Source organism: Neolamprologus brichardi, chromosome 16, assembly GCF_056152115.1.
Source record: "Neolamprologus brichardi isolate AB-2024 chromosome 16, ASM5615211v1, whole genome shotgun sequence".
NCBI classification, from domain to species: domain Eukaryota; kingdom Metazoa; phylum Chordata; class Actinopteri; order Cichliformes; family Cichlidae; genus Neolamprologus; species Neolamprologus brichardi.
The window spans coordinates 27,952,680-27,976,749 of NC_142119.1; positions in this window are offsets into that span (position 1 = coordinate 27,952,680).

Here is a 24,070-nt window from a genome sequence, read left to right on the forward strand (position 1 = left end):
TGAACACTATGAAATTACCCACTGTTCATTCAGGTCATATGCACATTGCACAATTTAGTTTTGCACTTATAGTATTGTACTCTTATTGCATAGTTTCTAAAGAATTTCTGTAACGTGTTTCTTTCTTCTTTTCTCTATTATGTTACATACAGTATATAATACTGTATATATACTGCCTTTTTAACAAAATGTCTCTTTCTTGTTTTATTTTGCACAAAGAGAGCAAAGTGAACTGGAGTCATAATCCTTGTTTATCCGCACAACCTTGGCCAAATAAAGATGATTCTAATTCTGATTCTGATCAGTTTCTGTCCTTGCATAAAGACAATGCACCTCTACTGCTGTAGTGACCCATAGTTTTTGTCATTTCCACCACTATTAGACAAACCACTACTGGAGCTCCTGTCCTGCAAGATCTGCTATCTGAGTTGAGCAGACAGCAAGCATGACCCATCTTCAATTTTCCCGTTGTGCGAAGGAGGTTCTCATTCTGGTCTTAAAATGTATTGTATGACATGATACATTAGCCACTCAGTGTGGTGAAGTCATCCTGTACCCTTAGCAGAAAACAGCCCTAAAGCATAATGTCATAGTGTCATAACATCTCTGTGCTTGACTGTGGGGATGATGTTGTCTGGGTCATACTTACCCCTTTCTCTTCCTCCAAACATGGTGGGTTCACAGGGAACTGTGCAAGTGCTGCAGTGGTGTCCCTGGTGACTGTGGCATATTATGAGGTACTTACTAGTGAGATTTTTTACTCTGCTATTCCAATGATGCAACATAACACCTCTACTGAATTGCATACACATTTTTAATCATCAAAGGAATAAATGTTTTCTATGTTCCTCTACTACACAGAGAATGCTCTAATCAGTTACAAGACACCAAATTTATCATTTAAACCTTTTAGACTTAATGTCAATAATTTATTAATTGACTAATTGATTAATTATCTGTCTCCCATCAGTGCCAAAACCCTTGTGTGATATTAGTGCAATATTTGTACTATAGTTTCTGAAATGTTTTTTTTGGGTTTTTTCCCCCACAGGCATATCAGACTTGCTGTTGGTGTATGGATACAAAGGTTGTTAAACAATACTTTTTATAGGAACCATTATTTTCAAGTTTCACAAAGTACAACATGACCTTTGTTTTTTGTTGTGTTTTTTTTTTTTTTTTTAATGAATACAATATTTCATGAGAATGAGGAATGAGAGTAGGGTTAAATGTCTCTGGCAGGATGTTAGTCCTCCACAGAGCATCACAATGAGGAATAAATATGCCTTTTTCCCTATAACTTTTCCACATCCTACACACAGCCTGACATTTCCCACAGCTGCTGTTAGGTCATTGATTCCAGGATAGTTGGACCAATTTTGCCCCCTACTGACTCATTTGAAATATGTTCAGCTGCTACATTTGTAGTAACTGAACAACTCTGCCCTGTAATGCAAATTAATTCTGTTTTTCTTTCTTTCTTGTTTCATTTTGTCTGCATTGGTTAGAGTTTGTTATATTCATAGTCAGTACAGTGTCTCCAAAGTAATCCGGTGTCCCAGTGGTCTTAATAATTTCAATTTTCAGATGAGGGTATACTGGATATTTATCTGTACGCTGGTTCAAAAGGAGGCTACTGGATAACAAAGTACTTGTCATCAGAGCTATTACTCATGCTCATTTTTTGCAAGACAATGTCCATTCACATAATCATGTTATAAATTAGTGGATTTGTTGATGTCCTGCACAGAAAATTTTAGAAAACAACAACAATAAGAACATCAAAAGGCTTTTACTAAACTGTGTTCATGCGATATCAGACTATCTAGCCTCTTTTTCCAAAGAATGGCAAAATATAAAGGTGATTTCACAGCACTTTATGTATAGACCTATCTTCTTCTGCCATTTAGAAATATTACATATAAACTGTCATTTTTTGTAGCAGTGTGTCCTTGGTGTATTACTTTGACATCAAATTGATTGTATTGTCCTGGCGCCTCTGGTTTGGAGTCCATCAGTTTAGCCACGAAGAGTCACATACAGCACAAGATTCGGAAAGAGCAGAGCAGCAGAGATGCATCATGTGCTAACAACCAGGACAGAGAAGATGACTCTGCCAGAACCTGGTCTTAAAAATGATCAATCTTTGCTTCTAGCTTTGACAGAAGTCATGATCAAAGAGTAAAGAGTCTATATAGGGCCTTCAGGGACAGGCCAAACCTAGCAGGATGAGGAAAGTGATGCACTAAAGCAATTCTATACACTCTAGCACACTTTTTGCCTCTGAGATCTAAAAATGGTTTGGATACCTGATAATGGTTTGCTTGCTGATATTAAAATAATCAGCACCCACCAATTAATGCGTAAACAATTAAATTCTCTTCAGAGCATCCTACATGTTAGATTAAATACATCAATAATTGACATTAGACACATTCATAAAGAGAACTCAATTATATATGCACACTTCCTATAGGCAAATTTATGCATTGTTTAAAAATATGAAGAGAAGAAATTAATTGGGTGTCTGGTGGAAATGTATATAAATCCACTATTCTGCAACACACAACTAAACAATAGAACTCTTTCAGGAAATACAGCTTTGGGTCTAACAACAGGGTTTGATGCCATTGTATACAAAAATAAAAAAAAACTCAAGGCATATGTACTTTTACTTAAAAACAAATGGACTATTCCTCCAGCCAGTAAGTTTAGTTTCTTTGTACATATCTATGATATGAATCCTTGAGGTAACCAGTAGAACATAAAAAGGAGACCAGTTTGTTGAAACCTTTATGAAAGTGAACATGAAACGCCACATGTATAAAAGCTAATTTGCCCTGTGGAGCCCTACTCTCAAAAACCGATAGACGTTTAACACTTTCTGTAAAGCCAGAGTTAAGAAATAAGTGCTTAAAGTTAAATTTTTTAGAACATATTTAGCATCATCTTGTGCTAGTACAGAACATGATGTTACCAGGTTGGTTGGTCGGTTGTTTAAATAACCAATAATTCACTGGAAAACAAGGGGACTAGAACCTAAAAGCACTCTCAAGAGATCACTTGTGTACTGCTCCTCATTGCAACAAATAGTTTTATGTTGATAAAACAAGGATATAATGTCCATTTTCACTCTGTCTCTTAAGCAGTCAATGGTTCTGTGTTGCTTGCCCAGGTTTGTGAAGCAGTTTGGAAATGAGAACAGTGTGGAGGAGAGCTTGTTTGATCAACTAGACCAACGAGCTGGAATCCGACACTCCAGCTTTTCTTTGCCATGCCAGGCCAGGTGTGCTGAGCTGCACAATCAGCTGGCAAAGCAGATGTCCAAAAGATGTGATCAGCACTATTTTATGCTATAAAATAGTCTTGCTTTTCCCAACTACATTTTACAAAACAGTTTTACAACATAACACGTTAAAATATGCGTGTTACACAACAAAAATAACTCTGTTTTTCATAGTCTGTTGGGAATCATATCCATCAGCATGTCCATAGGAAAAAAAAAAAAAAGAAAAATCTCCACATTACACTCTCCTTCACTTACATTTGAGCTTAGCTTTGCCTCATGTCTAATACAGTCCCGATCAAAAGTTTAAGACCACTTGCAAAAAATCATATATTGTTGAATCTTAACAAGGTTCCAAGCTGATCTGCGGTGCTTTTTCCTTCAGTGGAACAATGAAGATTCAGGAGGTGTAGGAGCGTCAAACAGCCGCTGGCTATGTCCAGATGTTGCAGAGAGCATCACTTATGGCTGAGGGCCCTCCTCTGTTTGGTAATGACTGGGTTTTTCACACACAATGCCCGCAGGATAACTTCTTCCAGGAGAATAACATCACTCTTTGGGACCATCCTGCATGTTCCCCTGTTCTAAATCCAATTGAGAACCTGTAAAACAGTTTCAGTTTAAGCGTTGTTTTCTTTTTTTTTTTGCCTGTTCCATTTGGATCTTTAGCCATCAGAATTGTTGTCTGAAGGACAAGAAAGATGCCGAGCGGATTTACTTTACCAATTGGCTCATCATGGCCTTGCCATATTGGTCCATTTGATTGACCTTTATTATAATTATGTATTTATTTTATTTTATTTTCAGTTGTTACAGATGGGACAGACATGACTGGGGGATAGGACAAGGAGAAAGAATGAAAGAAAGAGAGGGAGAGAAAGATAAATAGAGGGGAGAAGAGATGGTGAGAAAGGGGGGAAGAAAAAAAAAGAAAAACAAACAAAACACCTGGATCACCTGTATGGAAAACAAACAAAAAGGGGAACATAATAAATATAACGCCATCACAATAAACTAGCTAACAGTAGATACTGAGGCCTGAGGGCACCCCACCCCCGGAAGGGGCCCAGCTGGGCCACAGGCACCAGACCCCGCCAATCGGCCACCAGCAGTGAGTCGGTACATACATGAGCGCCCAGCCCCAGACACCAAGAACCACCAACACACCAACGTCTGAGGGCATCAGCCTCTGGCAGGGAGTGTGGTGAGGGGAGATAGGCCTCCATACCTCGGAGAGCCTGAGATGTTCCCAGAGAGGTGGAGTCTAAGACCCAAGCTGACATATAGACACAGACGAACAGGCGCACGCAGACACAAACGTGCATTCCCTCACTCACCCGACGTGGAGACACAAATAGACACTGTACACACATTCACACTCCCCAAACATACTCTATATCCCAGGTCCAGGTACCCCTGCCCCCAGAGGGGTAAACTGTGCCCGGACCCAGGAAATGTAACCCTTCTCTCTGGGGTGGAGGAAAGCAGACCGCCTACTTATCTGCAGTAGCAGGGAGGCCCCGCATCCCAGACCCTAATCTGATGACCAGCACCTCCTCCCAGCCATGGACAACATTAAGCTACTCACCTAGAGAAGAACGGCTGCTGCTGCCATCATCATCCGTCATCATTTCTGCTGCACTGGCAGGGCAAGGGGCCAGGACTCTCCTTTTCGGGTTCTTGGGGGATGTTGCTAACTCTGGGTCCAATAACAGGCACCATTCCTGCAGTAGATGTGCTGGTGTGAGGTCTCGCAGCAAGCTATCAAATACGGTGCATTTCTCAGCTTTTAACAAAGCGCTATATGTCGCCAGGTTTGTCGTCACATTCGAGGTGTTACCTCCTTTGCACAGTATCACAGTATCACCTTAAAGCACTTGTTGCAGGCTGCTGAGTTTGCATCTTTTGCTGTGAAGTAGCCTACAGCCAGACTTTTGACCGCTTTGCCATTTTTAATCTGTAGCTCTGCTCTAAAAGAACGTACGTACCTGGGCCCGCCTACTATCCTTGGAAAGGTAAAATGATTGGCTAGAATCCAAAGTGTATGATATCTCAGGAAAAAAAGCACCAAAATAAAGCACTGAAATGTGCACTGCTTTTTGGCCTGGTTACTACTGTTTATGTCAGAACCCCCTAGTTCTAAAGTGCATTTAAAACATAGGAGGGCATGGTGCTTCCTGCCAGAGAGCAGCACGGCTCCTCCCGAAAACCCTCAGTGTCTATATGCATTTAAAATTGAAGGTAGGGTACCAGCACCAGAGATGGGTTAGAATACACAGGCCATCCTCTGGACGTTGTATAACCTGCCCACCCCCAAGGCCCTATATGTATGTGTTATGAGAGTATGAGTAATGTGGATGTCTAGGTTGCAGAATAAAATTGAGGCACAGGAGGCCAGTGCCTCCCCTGCACCCTGGTGACACACCTGCACCCCAAGCCTTGCATGTGTGTGGATGTGGTGGAGCGGGAAGAGGGAGGCAGCTGAGGATGGGGAGGGAAGAAAGGGAGGGGCAAGCGGCCCCTCCCTGGGGCCAGCTCCCCCGCTGACCCCAGTAGGCACCCCCACACTCTGGAACCCACCAGGCAAGGGGACCCAGGCCCATCCGGACCGGGGCCCACAGCAGCAGCACCACCCCGCCCTACAGAGTCCGGGGCAGCCCACCCAACCCCACTGCAGAGAAAACTGCATCCACCCCATCATCCAATCTTCTCCCAGACTACACAAGACGATAGACACCTAGGTTAAGTCATTCTTAAGCGTTGTTTTCAATAAATTGCATGCTCAAAAAATTGTTTGTCTCACTCCCACTTCTTCTTGTGGCATGTTGAAGCTAAACGTGGAACCTTGTTAAGATCAAAGCGTGCAAACACGCTTTGATCTTAACAAGGTTCCAAGTGATTTTCTGCCATTTTTCAAGTGGTCTTAAACTTTGGATGGTGACTGTATGAAGCTATTTGGTCAGTGAGATGATGTGAGGAAAAATATATCTCCAGAAGTAGGCATTTCTTCCTCAGTGCCTCATGTTTTTTGTTTGTTTGGTTGTTTATTTTTTTGTGCATCCCACACTTTGACCTATTCTCCCTGTACGCATGCTGATAGGTTTCCCAGTGCTTCGGTAAGAAACATAGTTATATTTGTAGTGTGGTACACGTGTAGTAACCTGTTATGTAGTAAAACATTTTGTAAAATGTGTTACTAGTTAGCCAACATAAACTAATACAAGTCTATTTGCCACAACAAACCAACCAACCATCACGTTCTGTACTGACACAAGATGGCATTAAAATTGCTCTGAAAACTTTAAGCACTTATTTCTTAAATCCGGCTTCAGAAAGTGTTAAATCTGTGTCTGTTCATAAAAGCAGAGTGTCACACTGTAAATTAGCCTTTATACATTTGGTGTTTCGTGTCCACTTTAAAAAGGTAAAAAGTTGAAGCATGTCTATCTTTAAAACAAAGTTTTCCAAATGTACATAAAAAGCTGAACCATTCACATTCCAGGGAACATCATAATCTTAAAACCAACAGAACAACCTCTCTCTCTTTAACTTCTGGATTATAGGCGTGCTGAAATGACACAGAGGTCTGAAAGAGAATAAAGTTATTAAAAGCCAGAATTACAAAGTACTTTTGAAGCTTATCATCTTAAGCTTTAGCTTTATAACCTAGTTTTCAGACTAACATATCAGAAAATGATGTTAAATTTGCATCAGTCTGTGCTAAGGTGGTGTTAATTGTACAATTTCTCTAGAAAATTTGATCCACTGAACAACAATACTGGCAACAGTAACGTGAGCGATAATGGTGATTTTACATTGTCCCTTCATGATGATACAATAGTCCTCACTGGATCTTTTTTCTTTTTCTTTTTTTTAGAGATCAGGACCACTAGTGGTTTTCCTAATTCAACCTTCCACTCTCCCCAAGGTTGCCATCAGTTCCCTCCACCCTCTTCATCTCCTCATCTGCCCCTTTAACAGTGAGGCAGAGATAAGAGTTGTCTCTTTCCCCTCCTTCTCCATGAATGGCAGGGCTGACACTCCATCTCTGAGGTCGGCCAGGCTAATTGGTTTGTGCACATCTTAGATGGGCCATTAGGCTTCAAAACTACTAAGCTAAAAACATTTCCTTCTCTCACTTGTCACTTGTAGCTGGCTGATGGAGCCGCTTATAACGGTCCAGCGAGAAGTAATCACATCCATTGCAATCTGTGGCTCAAATGTCACAAGCAAAAAGTACTGGTCCTTCATGTCTTGGGCTTTTTAAAGTTTATTTTGTTATATCCTTACCAAACAGGGTAAAATATGGAGATAATGGTCTAGGTGTAATCATAGCATGTTATCACAATAGGTAATGCACAGATATTATTGATGTAGGTTTATAATTAGGGCGGCACTGCAACAAATTTAATGTCCATAGCAACGTATTTGTGGCAGCTGCTATAACATGGATGCCTAGAATTACATTTAGGTTGCTTCCTTTTAGTTCCCTTTATCTTGTTACTAAAAAGATGTGCTTACATCTGCTGCTTGCAGCCAGGGCAATGTTTGCAGTTAATGGGTTTGTTAAAAGTGTTTTACTGAAATGGAGAAGATTAGTGACCTTAATGTTTAATATCAACATATCCATTAGTATTGTTCTGAGAAAAACAAGATCCAAACACGTACCCATTTTTATGAACTCAATGGCTTACGAAGCACTGAGCAAAATAAGCAAGCAGCCCATGTTGACAAAATGCTTATTACTGTCTCTATTTGGTATGCACTTTGTAGTCTTTGACTTATATGTCATTTGTAGAAGGTGCTACAGCGTAGCTACAGCAGCCAGACAAGCACAGGCTAAGTAGTTATGCTGTCATGTTATATGCAAATTGAGGCCAAAAAGAAATAAACTGCTAAATTTACTGTCTAAAATATTTATAGCAAACTCTTTTGCACAAACATTGCAATTAAGGATTATTATAAAACTGTTCACTGTGTCTGCTGTTGATTTTACCTCAAGATAATTAGAGTAATATCTTTATCAACTTGTCTGATCATCTGACCATGTTTGTTCTTAAAATTAATGAGAAGTCACAAACAAGTTTGAGCCGTAAGATGCAGTAATCCACTTTTCTTTAACTTGGGTAAAAGCTAAGAAATAAACAATGGCTTATTGAAAATACCCGACTGAGACAGATAGATACAAAATGCAAAGACCCACTCAAGTATTCCCTCTGGCAATCACAGCTGACCCAGATAGATATAATCTTTAACAGACTGCCTCTGGCCAGCAGCAGCCTCACATTGGTTTATCGAGTTACTAGAAGTCCAAAAAGAAAATCATCTGTCTGTCAGATGTTAGCAAAAGAGTAAATTGTTTCCTTATGCAGAGCAAAAGGGATACAATCGTGAGCTAGCTAACTGGTTACACTGACAATTCAACAACACTTTTTTGTATGAATGTGTCAAATCCAGGGGACTGGTCAGTGTTGTATCACCTGTGTCAACTTAAGTTAATCGTTTTACAAGGATCATGGCACTGAAGTGTAGGTTTGTCCATGTATATGTACCTGACCTTCAGTTACACATCAAAGACACTTCCCTTGAGTCATCCACCTCAGCCCATCAGGGAGCTGCAGCCTGTAATTGGGTGTGGAGCCTGAGAGGCCATGTAGTGGACAGCTCAGAGGAGACTGCAAGAGTCAATTACCAGAGCTGACAGTGCAGTAGAGAGAAAGGTACACCCCAAAGCGCTTTACACACCCAGTCATCCACCCATTCACACACACATTCACACACTGGTGGAGGCAAGCTACAGTTGTAGCCACAGCTGCCCTGGGCAGACTGACAGAAGCGAGGCTGCCATATCGCGCCATCGGCCCTTCTGGCCAACACCAGTAGGTGAAGTGTCTTGCCCAAGGACACAATGGCCAAGACTGTCCGAGCCAGGGCTCGAACCGGCAACCTTCCGATTACAAGGCAAACTCCCAACTCTTGAGCCACGATCACATCAAAACAGACAAGGAATGCTTTTTTAGGATATAGCTTCATGTCAGTTGATCTGGTCAATTAAGTAGCAGAGGGGGTTGTTATGTGGTTTCAGCTGCTTTGTTGTTACTGAAATTAACCGAAGATGCATTAGAGAGGAAAAAATGAGACAACCTGGAAAACAAGAACAATTTTGTGGAGACCACTGACATTTTTCCTTCCTTATCTTTTCTGATTGTGTGTGTGTGTGTGTGTGTTTTTTAACTGGTTTTGCACTTGGCTAGGGTTAGTGCCACAACTGGTTTAATGAACCAATACCTGGACCATACAGAGTTTGCTCAGGTAGTCCAACATCAACATGTGCCATAAGGTATCATGATGAAATCCTTGGACCAGCTGTCTGACCCTGCACTGGTGCATTGGGTCCTGGGTTCTTCCTGATGTGCAACAATCCCCAGCTTCAAGTGGTGAGAGCATTTCCCAGTGGATGAAGGAATTGATACCATTGACTGGCCTGACCTAAATCTAATAACATCTCTGAGATATCTCCTGCTCCAGAATTGACACCTTCAAACTTGACTTAGCCAAGCTAAATGCCTTTTGTGTTTATGATCAGATAAGGCTGAGCTATTTAGTCACAATTACAAGAAGTATGTTTCGAGGAGTAAAGGTTTCAAGCTTAAGAATAATGTACCAGCTGTCAAGTGTTGTGCTGCCCTCACTACACGTGACCATGTGAAGCTAGACAGCCAGCGAACAAAATAGACGAGATCTTCCACACAAGCAGTGGCGGTCCTAGCCTGTTTGGCGCCCTGGGCGAACACTCCCTCTGGCGCCCCCCCCCCCCCCCCCCCCCCCCCCCCACACACACACACACACACACACACATACAATGAGAACAGGACAAATCAACAATTGACAATGACTAATTAATATTAAAATCTGTAACATAATGTATTGTTTGGAGTTTAGTCTGTTACTGTTACTATTTTTACCATTTCTTCTTGGACCAACTGTAACGCACATAATTTCCTTAGGGATTAATAAAGTATTCTGATTCTGATTGTTTCAGGATGACCTGCCATTATCCAGTGACACATCTGCTTACCTGTATCTTTTGCTCGTTTCTCCTCCTCTTCTTTTCTCTTTTTTTCTAAACTGAGCACCTGATGGCTTTGAACTTTTCTTGTCCACCTTCCATTGGTTTTAATTTTGCACTCATCCCACCCAACACCCATCCCTCAACCCAAGGATCACCACAACATGATCTAACAGACCTACACCTTAGTTCACAGATTCACTTTGTCTAGGGTGCATTTCTGAGATTTCACACAACCCAGGATTCAAATCATCAATACATAATGGGCTTGGATTTACAACATTATAAATGAAATGTGCTCTATTTGGAAGCAGCAGGCCCCACTCCCCTTTCGACGGCTTGTGTGTGAGATTTTAAATCATCAAACTGTAAATTATAAATTGTTATTGATCCCTTTAAACCGAGTCCTAAAGTGTATATTTATTTTCTTACTCTTCTTATATATATTGTTTGTTTACTTCCACTGCTGTAACTGAAGCTTCGTCGTCTCGTCTCTCTATATACTGTACTGTATGTAGCGGAGATGACAATAAAGTCAAAGTTTACTTTGACTTCAGCAGCGAGCAGGCGCACCGAGGGCTCTCTCGCTCACTTTTCGTGTATAGAATTTCAAAAAAACATAGGTGCAAATTATAAGTCTGTATCATCATGTCTGGTGTTTTCGTGTTTGTTGTTTTGTTTTTATTTTGTTTTATTTTGCGAGTTGGTTATTAGATGCTGCTCAAGCCAGCCAGAGACTCCCCCGCCGCCCCGCCCTCTCCTCCCTGCGCCGCAAGCAGCAGGCGCACCTCGCAAACGGAGGGCGTCCTTACTCCCAGCAAATGGGCGATAGAAAACCGATCGGTGCCTATGCCATTCCCAATATGCGCTGGCTGACGTTGGGGCAGCATGAGTACGAGCATTTTTTTTTTTTTTCTGCCCGTGATGCCGCCCCCCACCACGATGCCGCCCGGGGCAACCGCCCGTGTCGCCCGTATCTAAAACCGCTACTGCACACAAGGCTTGCTTTTCTTGCTTTTAATGAAAATCCTTTAAAGCCTTATCCTCTCTCAAGGCTTCTGCTTGCTATTTGTTATTTGTAACTGAAATATAGAGAAAGTGAAAATAAATTGCTAGCTAATACACATCTTAATGGCAAACTTAATGTTTAGCCTAGCTTAACACGTGCGTTACATTAGCATCACACTTCACTCCAGGTAAACACACATAAAAGTTGTTTCTGAACAAATTAATACTTCCCAAGGTACAAGCGTGTAGGGCACTTTTAGCCTGTACATGAGCTTATTCACTGTTTTAATACTTCCGAAAAACTTTTCACAGCGCTCACGGAGAAAATGTCAAAGATAGGTTAATGACCAGAGCGCTCCCTCGCTCCCATTTCCGCACATACAACACAAAGATCACTTGCGATAACGATGTTTCGCTCTGAGTAAATTTCGAACCCAGACATTTTAACTGTTTTTAGCATGAATTACTTATAATATTTCTTAACTTTTAACTTATTTATCACCTTGCTTATGTTAGTTAATTAGATGATGCACTAATTACTGACTTTTGACCAAAAGGCATAACAAGCATGGTGGTGGTAGTGTTACAGGTACCGGGTGGCAGCACCTGTAGACAGCTATATATGTGTCCTGTAAACAGGAAAGAAATGATCAGACAGAGAGACGTGGCTTGCCGTTTCCCGAATACTCCGCCATTATTTATTCAAATTCACAATTATGCACTCCTTTTATTACTTTTACAGTATTACAACTGTGTATTTCCTTATTCTTAACATAGCTCACACATTCTCCATATATGTTACCAACTGTTACCAACTAGACTAAAGGGAATTAACACATTCCAATGTCATAAACATGACCAATTTTCTTGTGAGACTTGGTTCAAAATGAATTTCAACAGGACAAATCTATAAATCTCAAATAGTTTGAAAGAATGGTGTAATCAGCACCATCTTGACATGTGCACTGAATTCACGGAAACACTTTATGGCAGAAAACAAGATACTAAAACAATACAGAATAACGGTGGAGCCGATCGCTAACATCACAGAGCATAGGAGGTGTGCGACCCAAACTAACATGCTAACCATAGCATGCTGCTAAAGCCGTAAGCAAATACTTACAAAAGTCTAATTTACTGTAATACACAATGTTGTACGCTTTCACTTTCCAACCGTAATGGTTAATCTATGCTATATAATGGATGTGATTGCTATTATATTCTGTTTTGGGCACGATACGAACCTGTAAACAGGAAAGAAATGATCAGACAGAGAGACGTGGCTTGCCGTTTCCCGAATACTCCGCCATTATGAGAAAACGGCGCGGAGCATGCGCCTCAGGCTGCTAACAACAGGCCAAACCATGGTCTCATACTGCCACCTACTGGTATAAAAATGGAGCGTCCGCTACAACTATCCCAGGGTAATTACCAAGTTTCCTGTTAAAATTACAGTAGTTATTTAGGGCATTCCCAAAAAGGAGATATCACTTACATTGAAAGTGAAATTACTTAAATTAATTCACATAAATGTGATCACACATTAGTGGGTATCACAGTAGCATCATGCTCTTGGCTGTTTTGCTGCCATTTGCTGCCAGTCGTAGATTGCACAATATGGATGGAATAATGAAAAAGAAGTTCAAAATTCAAAATTCTTAAACTTCACCTCAAATCAGCAGCTTGATGGTTGAAACTTGGACACAATTGGGGCAATAATCCAAAATACACACTAAAACTGATTTTGGAATGGAGAAGCCAGACTTACTTTAAGCTTCTGGGACCATCAGCCATACTGAAAAGTTGTAGACTATACTTAAAAGCTGGGTCCATGCCAGGTAACCAAGCAATTTAAATGAACTCCATCTGTCAAAAAGAATAATCCAGCCAGAATTATGCCTGTAAATGACCCACGGCAGACCCGACAACATGTACATGCATTGTGGCATACTTTATTTGCACACGGTTGCTGTACAAACACAGTTGGCTGCTGCTCCAAAGCTCACAGCCTGACACATACCAACAACAACCCCAATCAGGACGTAGTTCACTCTTTTAAGTGTGGCATGACTGCTCATGCCGCTCCAGTGTGTCTGCCTTACCCGCAGCCACGCCACATACCACGCCCCACCAAAATGCCAAAAACTTGTTGATCATTAAATTTAGTCCAAAGGACCAAATGTAGCCAAATTTTTGTATGTAAATTAGGAGCCAGTATATATCCCTTCTGGGATTTATATATACATTTCTGTTTTTATTTTACATAGCTCAGTACAACTATTAGTGATATGAGAACTAAGAATTTTGCATAGATTTTGCAAAGTTGTGCATCAGCAAAAGGATTACATTTGCATTGTCATTACCTGGCTTTTAGTGTGAATTTACATGATTCATTTCTGAGGCTGATACAGTGAGAGGAAAAGTTGCTTTTTGATGCTTCATGTGATGTTCTCACAAGTAACAATTCTTTGTGGGAATATTATTTTGTGATGTTTTGCATAATTGCTATTTCGTTCTTTGCGAAACTGCTGCTCTACAGTTAGTTGATATAGGAGGAATTAAGTGAGTCAATAGCCAGCAGTCAGATATCTTGGTTTGAAGTCTAAGGTTCTATATTTTGCATTGCATTTTATAACGTCACAAACCATCAGGGTTTGGAGCTGGATAGATACTGTTTTAGTTTCGCAATGAGATGCAGCAGTTTCAGTTACAATGTGTAAAAACCTATAGCATTAAGAAATACGTGGAAATACATCAACACTTTGTCACACATAGTGGCTAAACAATCATATACTTTTATATATAGTAACATAGCTGTAAAAATAGCTTTTTATGTATCTATTTTTTCACTTAAAAAAATAAAAAGTATGGTGACAGAGATCTGATTATTAAGGTGAAGTCCAGGAATGATCTCACCATTAAGATTAAGATTACCTGAATGTAATAAAAAGACCTGAGCACCTGGATTATTAATGTACAAGTCATTGTTTCACCACTAATACTTTAGAACCCTAAAGCCATGTGAAGCACAGCAAAGAAATAAATCCAACTATAGCAGCAACATATCTTATCATTATTTTGATTTTCATAGACACACACACACAAACACACACGCTGTCTGTGTTTCTGTGGTGTGCATGTGTGTGTGTTTCAAACACCCACCCCCTCCACAAAACATGCAACTGCCTCTAGACCGCAGAATCTCTTTTAAGTCAGGTGCTGTTTTCAACAGATTCTAAGATAAAGTTTTTATGCTGCAAACCAATTGTGGGTATGTAGGAGGAGTCAAGAGAACGTGAGAAGGTTTCAGTTGTCATCACTGCATATCTCACAGTTCTTCAGTAGTGAAAAGAGTCACTTACTGTATGAGAAACGGGGGTCCACAGATTGTAAACACCCCCACGTATTTCCAACATAGTGTCAGTGCTTATTGAGTGTGTAAGTGTGATTTCTCAAAGCATACATATACAGAACTGTCAAATAGGTGTTAACTGCAAACAAGTGAATGTGTCAAGCCAAGACACTACCAAATGCAGACAAATTACAAGTCAAAGAAGGACAGAAAGTGATGACTAGTTTGTCAAAAAATAAATAAATAACAAAGCTTGTTGATTTATTGTGAATCTATTCAGTTGTCACCAGCTTCATACATTCAGTGGACACAAGTACTGGGACACCTTCCGAAATCTGTTCATTCTTCATGGCATAGCGTCAACGAGGTGCTGGAAGCATTCCTCAGAGTTTTTGGTCCATATTGAAATGACAGCATGCTGTATGTTTGTTGGCTGCACATCCATAATGGGAATCTCTTGTTCCAACACATCCCAAAGGTGCTGCGCTGGATTCAGAGATGGTGACTGTGGAGGCCAATTCCGGACAGTGAACTAATTTTCATGTTCAAGAAATGAGGCTAAGAAGAAGTGAGCTTTGTGACATGACACATACTCTTGAACAGAGCTGTAAGAAGATGGTTACACCGTGATCATAAAGGGCTGGACATGGTCAGCAATGATACACAGGTAGGGTGTGGCGTTTAAGTTGAGTTGAGTTGATACCAAGCAGCACAAATTCTGTCTGGAATTACCATCTTCACACCATCACTTATACAAGGCAAGATGCTTTTTGTTGTTCTTTGCCAGAATTCTGACTCTGTCATCTGAATGTACCATACCTTTGTTGTAACAAGTAGAGTTATCACTGATGTGATACCAGCTTAAAGCAGTCTACCCATTCTCCTCTCACCTTTGACATCAACAAGGCATTTTCACCTGAAAAACCGTGGCTTCCTGAATATTTTCACTTTTTCAGACCATTCTCTGTAAACTCTAGAGATGCTTATCTGGGTGTATCAGCGGTCTTTGAGATAGACCAGCACCAAGAACTATGCCACATTCAAAGTCACTTGGAGCACCTTTTTTCCTTATTTTGATGCTTAGATTGAACTTCAGCAGGTTGCCATGACCATGTGGACATGTCTAAATCCACTGTGTAGCTGCTACGTGATTGGTTGGTTAGATATTTGTGTTAATGTGCAGTTGAACAGGTATGCTCAATGGGGTGCAGTGACCTTTAGTGAAAGGCATGAAGATGATAACTCCCCCAACACGAAATACAAACACAAACAAAAAATCTTCTTCCACTATTTATCAATTTAAGAAGTTAAAAAGAATCAGATTTAAACAAGCCATTTGCATTGCCTGCCTGCACTCTACATGGAAATCGTTATCTTTGTGCACTCCTTCCTGGCTGAAGAATTGTACTACAGTTAAATAAATATCAAAATTATCAAAAAGATATATTATTATTAGCTGGCAATGCAAGTGGTGCAGGGAATGTTTCAAACCATTCCTTTGGGAAAAGAAGCAAAGAAACACCTCAGCATGCATAAAGTCTTGTTATTAGAATACACTGGAATATTAAAAATTATATAATAATTTATAATCTATAGTCCTCCAATAAGGACCACATATTCTGGGGGGGGGGCAAGAAGCAAAGAAACAGTCAGATCAGATCAGAAACACAGGCCTAAGTCTTGATTTTTTAAGTAAATTCAAATAAAATAGTAATTTTTACAAAGCTGTTGAATAAAGAGGCTTGAGGAGATGGTTAAATGTCAATAAGTAAAGGAGGGATTACAATTATTTATGAAAAATGAAGATGGAGTGTTGGCAAAATTACATCCAGACAATCTCATATATGCTAGTTTGAATGCTGGCAGAGCCTGCATCTACTCAACTTGTCTGTTTTATTAGATTGGACATGGTCTGAGCTGCTGTGTCCTCTTCTTCATTGCCACAGTTCTCCTCTCTAATATACTAAAGAAGTTATTATCAACCTTTTCATGCTTCTCTACATCACACATGTTATTTAAGGTGGTGTCAAAATCACTGATGCTCGTTTACTTGCCTGTCCTAGCTCTGTTTCCATAGCAAGTGATCTCAAAGCAGTAAAAGCAGAGCCAATGGCAGTTTGCTTCACACGCTGCTCTCCTATCAGTTTTCCATCAAAGACCAGTACAAACCACTAGAAAAAAAAAAAGGCTGCTAACCAGTCAGCTACCCCAGCTCCAGTCAATAAAAGATGGACACACCCTCAAAACAGAGAGCTGCAGTCTCTTATGAGATTGAAACACGTTTCAGGATGTGTAGCCATCTGCAGCCACAAGATGGCAGTGATGTAAAGGATGCACAACCATACTTATTAACAGGCATGGAGCTTCATGACAACACTGGAACATTTTTTTGTCTTAAAATGTTCCAAGGCAAATGAAAGACAACATTTACTTTGGAACTTTTTAATTTCTATCTGTTTTTAAATTTTGGTTGTCTTGACAGAAAATCACTGTCTATGTATATGGTTATTATAAAGGATATAACACGTGAACCTGATATTTATTTAAATATTTATTTAATATAAAATGATTTTTGATATATTATCTTTCCATCTACGTTACAGACTGTCAAGGTTTTTATATTGGGAACCAATCAATTACTACTGAAGGCAGTCCGGACTCTATTTTGTTATTCATATCAAACACTTATGTGTGATGTTTTGGAATTTTTTGTCAGAGAAGCATTTTCAATAGCACACAGTACTTCAACTCTGTAAAACAATTCAGAAAAACATGACAAAAAAGATATTTTTTACTAATTGATCTAATTATTTTTGCTCTTGCTGTTGTTTCATTACATGCTATTGATAGAAAAGAGCACAGCAATATTATGTTGTACAAGCATTGTTAATAATATTTAGTTGACTTTTTACATAAGAAATGTGTTATCCTTTTACTATTTGTCTAAGGTAAAGAATTCTCTAATCTCATTTAGTTCAGAAAAGTGGAGTACTCTGGGGCAGGTTTGCTACATATGAGCTATATATATATCCCTCCACTGTGATTTGAAGCTGATAACACTGTGAAGTCAAATGTTTTCAAACTCTTGATGGAACAATTAAAAAATGTCTTTAAGCTGAACATGTTGGATCAGTTGCCTGTTCAGAATGCCACATTGATCTGCTGTACATTTTATGTGAAGTGCTGTGTATTTTGCATTTAATAACAAAAGCCTTCAGTTTATACATCAACAAGCTGTATGGTCACAATCACTTTATCACCGTGTCGGAGAGTCCAACGCTATAACTGTGTCTTTGATATAGTGGAATGTAATAGTAGAGTGCAATATTGCTAGAGGGCCACTTCATACCATGTTGTTTGAAGCAAAACAAAACAAAAATAAAAAAATAAAAACAAAACAAAAAACTTGATCAATAGAAATGAAGTCTCTGTAGTTGTTGTAGGAGAGCTCAGATCAGTCCTGGGAAATGTAATGAACTTTGCTGCAACTTCCTGACGAAGAGATGTTGTGATACACATGGCTGGACTCTAAGTAACTATCAATAAACCCAAAAGACTAGCCTGAAAGTGGTCATGACATATACTGAGCAGAAACACATCTTTGTGCGTTCACAAAATGGAAAGCTTTTTGACCTTTTGACTGTCTGCCAGATGTCACAGCATGGCAATTTTGCTTCTTTTCCATCTAAGTCACTGACTGGATCTTCTGAGCTTTTGTCAGCCACTGATGTAATGATGATAAATCCTGTGTAAACAGTAAGTATAACTAATCCAGGACGCAGCTCTACAAGGCTAAGTGTAATTGGAGAGTGATTTAATACAGACTAAGGTGTCTCAGCTTCAAAACCCCTTTCTGTAATTTGTAAAGGTCAAGGATGACTGATTAGTATCTTTGGAAGTTTTTATGTGTGACATCTATGTGTGTTTCCCCTAGCACAAAAAACAGTGGCCCGCACATACGTGTAGAACACATACACATGTGTTTAAAAAGTGTCTGTATTGCCTCTGTTTCTGTTCTGCAATTTCACAGCTGAGGGTCTACAGACAAAGTGAGAATAAATTAAATAGTCTATTGACTTTGCTTTATCTGCACCCAACTTTAAAATGGATTCCAATTGCTAATGAAAAAATAAATAAATCAAAGAGCACCAAATAAATGTCAACAAAGGATCAGGTTTAAAAATATGAATTCAAGTCAATTCAATTCAATTTTATTTATATAGCGACAAATCAAAACAACAGTTGCCTCAAGGTGCTTTATATTCTAAGGTCGACCCTGAAATAATACATACAGAGAAAAACCCAACAATCATACGACCCCCAACGAGATAGCACTTTGGCGACAATGGGAAGGAAAAACTCTCTTTTAACAGGAAGAAACCTCCAGCAGAGCCAGGCTCAGGGAGGGGCGGGGCCATCTGCTGTGACTGGTTGGGGTGAGAGGAGTAAGACAGGATAAAAGACATCCTGTGGAAGAGAGACAGAGATTAATAACAAGCATGTTTCAATGCAGAGAGGTCTATTAACACGTAGTGAGTGAGAAAGGTGACTGAAGAAGAAATACTCAATGCACCATGGGAATCCCCCAGCAGCCTACACCTATTGCAAGATAACTAAGTGAGGGTTCATGGTCACCTGATCCAGCCCTAACTATATCCTTTAGAAAGAAGGAAAGTTTTAAGCCTAATCTTAAAAGTAGAGATAGTGTCTGTCTCCCAAATCCAAACTGGAAGCTGGATCCACAGAAGAGGGGCCCGAAAGCTGAAGGCTCTCCCTCCCATTCTACTTTTAAATACTGTAGGAACAACAAGTAAGTGCACTGTCCAAGAGCAAAGTTCTCTAATGGGGTGATGTGGTACCATAAGGTCATTAAGATAAAATGGGGCCCAATTATTCAAGACCTTCCAAATTCTTAATTTCTAGTTCAATTCTGGATTTAACAGAGAGCCAGTGAAGGGAATCTAAAGTAGGGGAAATATGTTATCTCTTTCTAGTCCCTGTCAGTAGTCTTGCTGCAGGAGTAACATGTTCTAGCTTTACAGAGCTTTTTTATTAAGCTCCAAACTATTTTCTAGGCAAAATGATGATCTTCTAAATTTCCTCTCCAGCTTACAAGTTATCTTCTTTATTTGCGCGTTTGAGAGTTATACCAGGGAGTCAAGTACTTCTGATTTAAGGCTCTCTTTTTCACAGGCGCTACAACATTCAGAGTCATACATCACGAAGAGGTAAAATCATTTGCAAGATAATCGACCTCTATTGGATTAGCAATCAGGTAGCTGCTCTGCTCTGTGTTGGTACAAGACATTGAATATGATAACAGTGGGTGGATTATATTCTTAAACTTATTGGCAGCACTTTTAGAAAGACATCTACTGTGATGAAATCTACTCCCCACTGCTGTGCAATCAATTGTTGCAAATGTAAATGTTATTAGGAAATGATCAAGAGAGGGTTTTCAGGAAACACTGTTAAATGTTCAGTTTCTATGCCATGTGTCAAAACAAGATCTAGAGTGTGATTAAAGTGGTGGGTTCTTTTATATTTTGAGAGAAGCCAATTGAGTCTAATAACAGATTAAATGCCATGTTGAGGCTGTCATTTTTAACACCTACATGGATGTTAAAATAATTATTTTATCTGAGCTGATCACTAAATCTGAGAAAAAGTCTGAGAAATCAGACAGAAACTCTGTGTAAGGCCCAGGGGGACGATAGATGATAACAAATAAGACTGGTTTTTGAGTTTACCAGCTAGGGTGAACAAGGCTAAGCATCAGGCTTTCAAATTATTGGAGATTATGTATCGGAATTTCAGGCCCACGCCTGCAAACACTCTCCTTCCGGTTGCCATCTATATAGATTCCCCCAGTTCTGCAAGCTGTTCATTCTCATTTACGTCCCCCACCCTCCCTCTCTCCTTGTTCTCAGTTCTTTAACTTCTTCACTCCTATTTAGTACATGGGGATCTGCCAGGCCCGGAAGCCGTCGCCAGTCCCCTTTGAGGCCTTCCCCAAACCGCAGCTCAGTTAATGTCCAAGCATTCACCTTTACCTACTAAAACGCTGTCAAACCTAAAATGGGAATACAGGAACTCCAGCAACACTTGAAGGGAAGAGGAGCAACTTTATTGCCTGACCAACGCATTTCGGCTTGTGGCCTTCATCAGGGGTCATAGTAACACATAGTAAAAGTGTGCTTAAATTAAAAACAGGAAACAGAAAAAAATTCAAATTAACCAATCACATCTTCACGGATGAACCAGCTGACATATATCAGGTTAGTATTGGTTAATTGGTTAAGTTACGCCCAAGTAAATACTGGACTAGGTCATTAATGATGAAGACGGGGGTGAGGAGAAATAATCCCCACCTGCCTTAAAATACATGCATGAAATACATAAAAAGAATATTACAAAGATACAAAAAAAAATGATTACAAAGAAAAATATTTAATTCAAAAAGAAGTCATTACAGCAGTTAGATTAAAAAAAAACAAGAGGACATCATCACATAGATAAACATTTGTGGAAAGGTCCTGATTTATGTCTCTTAAACCTAAAATGAGGACGTGGGCCAAGCTAGTGAAATAAAAACTGGTTCTTGGTCTTTGGTTGATTAATAGGCTGGTGTGGAAAATTGCTGCCACACTGCCCCCTCAGCCTGTGCTTCGCGGTTTCTGATGGTTAGAATGACTTGGTGGTTGATTCATTTAAACTAACATAATCATCCTGCTGTAACCAGGATTCTGTAAGGACAGTGTAAATAAATTTGTTGATCAGTTACTAACTCGTGTACTAATAGAGACTTGGAAGAGAGAGACCTGATGTTTAGTAATCCACATTTCACTGTTTTACTCTTTGGTTTAAATGTGGATGCTGTATTGTTCGTCCTTTGTGATTTTTTTTTTTGTTTCAGTCATTTTTTTGCTGATTTTTAGTTTATTTTTTCTCTGTTTGGGAGCTGACACAGTCCCTAAGGGGATGGGGTTTGGGGAGGTAATGGGAGGAAGAAGCTGCAGAGAGACGTGTAAGACTGCCACTCTGCTTCCTGGTCCCAACTCTGGATAGTCACATTTTGGGGGGTTTAATAAATTTGGCCAGATTTGGCCAAATCTGGCCAAAAATGAGCTGCTCATCCACAGTGGGATGGAGGCCGTCTCTCCTAACAAGAACAGGCTTCCCCCAGAAAGTTTCCCCATTATCTATAAAGTCGACATAGTTTTTTGGACACTACTCAGAGTAATTTAAGGAGATGTCATACCTGGTCTGATTGGAGAGGGGACCAGAGAAAACTACAGAGTCTGACATTGTTTTGGCAAAGTTACAGACTGATTCAATATTAATATTAGTGACCTCTGATTGACATAACCGGGTGTCATTACTTCTGACGTGAATACCCTTACCCTTAGCCAGCAGTTTTAAATTTCCCTCAAATATCGCCTGCTCTCGCCCCTGGAAGACAATTGACTATGGTTGCTGGTGTCTCTAGCTTCACATGTCTCAGAACACAATCACCATCATTAAATCTGAAATGGACTGTTTTTGAACAAACAGTAACTCTACAAAATAACTTAAGTCAGAACCTCAAGCTTCGAATTAATGACAGATTTCCAGTAGTTACAAAAATGAAGGTAGGAAATAACACTGAAGATAAATTCTGCTAAATAAAGTTTTAGCCTCAATGAAGTGTCTAATGGGGACTGAATGTGACAGCAGAATGGTATGTGTTATAGCAGATACAGGCAGAAATAACAACCCTGTTTGTTTGTGAACACACAAAGTGGTTGTAAAGATGTGATAAGATGACTAAATGGGCTTTAATATACTATTTTGGCATTGATCAAACTGACTTTTATTGACAACGTGCATTCGAGGGAAAATGTATGTGTTCATAGAAAGAGTAGAAAATTGATCTTTTACTGAATTTGTTTTAAATCATAATATGAGCATAAATCTCAAACAGCCTGTTTATAGTGTGCTTATAGTGTACACGTTCTAATATCCACGCTTTTCATGTGTGCAAAATGATATTCATATCCATGGTAGAGCACTATGCCAAGATAGTTTTCTACCAAACACATTTATTTAAACACAAAGGAACCCACACCATGTGTTCTTTAAAACATAAAGAAGAAAATTTAGACAATGAGACTGAAAAATGTTTTTTGGTCCAGTTTATATCCTGTGATGAATGTGGTTTTGTCCCTATGCTAAATATGCACTACACTTCATTGGTATTCCTAGGGGTGTAGTGTTAAGAGGGCTATTTCACAATATAGCTACAGCTTTTGGGATACATTTTATTTAAGGCATTCTGTTAGAAAGTTTTATACGTACCTTATAAATTTAGAGTTATGTTCATTATATACATTTTTATATTCACTAATAATTACTAGGCTTATTTTTTGTCACCCACCAGTTACTGTGTGCTTGTTTGTAGCCTTAGTGATACAATGCAAGGCAAGCTCCTTGGGCTGAACCAACTAACAACATGTGGGAAATTCCCTCACACAGTAGCCACTGAATCTACTGAAACATGTAAACTCTTTGAAGTGCAGGTTCGTTGGTATGATGTCAGATATACTTAATTTATATATACTTGTGTTTTGTTAACAAGGGTAACTCTGACCTAATAGCTAAGTCTCCCACCAGATATACTCCCAATGGCCATGGGTTAAAGTGGGTCCTCTGTATTTAAATGTGACTGGCATTTCCATACATAATAATGTCAAGCAAGTTAATTTTTCACATGCCACTGATTGGCCTTCATTCCAGCTGAAGTTGTGAAGATAGTAGCTCAGTTAAGGAAGTGTGTGTCTCCACATATACACATGTTAAACCCAAACCTCTAGACCAAAATATAAAATTTTGCTCTACAAGGGCCTGATATCCAGTAAGAAATTATACTGCCACTGTTCTATCAAAATGTAAAACGAATGTCCTCATATGTGGATCTCATTTTTCTTAGAAAAAAACTCTTGTAAAAAAAAAAAAAAAAAAAAAATCTGGTAATTCTTTGTTTTTACATTCATCAGGTCCCAATCAGCCCAAATAGCAAAGAGAGATTAAAACTGCATGCCATGAAAGAGTTCGGGTCTTAGGAGGGTATTCTGTGCATTTAGTGATTCCTAGTTTTGTAATTATGCAGTTTATTTACCTCCCTTTACTAATCCTTTGTCCTATCCTCTGTTGATTTCTAATCTGTTAAATCTACTCAGATTTTTTATGTTTCAGCCATGTTTGTCATTTATTTCCAATTTTACATTGAGAATAATCTGTCTCCTGTGTCTTGCAATTAGTTTTACTTCACCTCCTGTCTCATTGTCATTGGTAGTCTTCACATCCATGTTTCGAC